Genomic DNA, 893 nt, shown 5'->3' with positions numbered 1-893 from the left:
ATTTATTGCCACTGAATTGTACACTTAAAATGGTTAAAGTGGTAAATTTTATGATACATATATATACATACATATAAATATATATCATACATATATATCATAAACTGTTTATTCATTCAACTGATTGGTGGCTATTTGGCTGTTTGGTGGTATTCCAGTATTTGACTATTATGAATAAAGCCACTGAAAAATGTTAAAGGCAGCTTTTAGAATGTTCTGATATAGTAATGGGAAAAGTAGATTATGAAAGACTATCACGCTCTTTCTAGCATCTTTCTGTAGCACCGTAATGGTGTGCATGAACATCCTGGCCACTGCTCTCAGGAGCATCAACACCAGGTTGAGAAGAGAGCTAAACACCAGGTTCTTACTAGCCTTGCTCCAAAGTCATCGTCTGGTTTCTAACTGATGATGAAAGGTGCTTACATTGGCGATTGTGAAACCATTAACGGTCACAGAGCTGGGGAAATGGTTGCAAAGCTCACAGGCAGGTTAAGTAAGTGTGGAGCGATCAGCTCCAGTTGGTGTGCAAGTCGATGATATAGAAAAAGGACAGAACAATCTGCTTCTATCCCATCAGTTTGGTTTCATCATACTAATGACCTCAGCTGACAACAGGGACCATGAAGAAGCAAGATGAAAACACACCGGAGGGAAAATCCTGGGATTCTTTTTCTAGGGATGTAATACATACATACAAATACAATGCCTCAGTGAACAATGACAAAGATTATTATTCTTTCTTAAGAAAACAATGATATAATTATATATACATAATAAAAAGTCTTGGATAATATACAACAAAACACAAATAGTAAATAGCCTGCATGGTGGCATTATAAATCACTTTGTTTTCCTTTTTTTTCTATTTGTGTCTTCTAATTTTTCTACAA

At 35.5% G+C, this 893-nt stretch overlaps 1 pseudogene; it reads left to right on the top strand.

Moving 5' to 3' along the window:
* Positions 1-289: 289 nt before the first annotated feature.
* LOC107196694 lies at positions 290-679 on the top strand (annotated as a pseudogene).
* Positions 680-893: the final 214 nt, after the last annotated feature.

This window comes from Pteropus alecto, unplaced genomic scaffold, assembly GCF_000325575.1.
Source record: "Pteropus alecto unplaced genomic scaffold, ASM32557v1 scaffold88, whole genome shotgun sequence".
Lineage (NCBI taxonomy): Eukaryota > Metazoa > Chordata > Mammalia > Chiroptera > Pteropodidae > Pteropus > Pteropus alecto.
The sequence above is the reverse complement of the archived record's forward strand: the minus strand, read 5'-3'. Positions and strand labels throughout refer to the sequence as shown.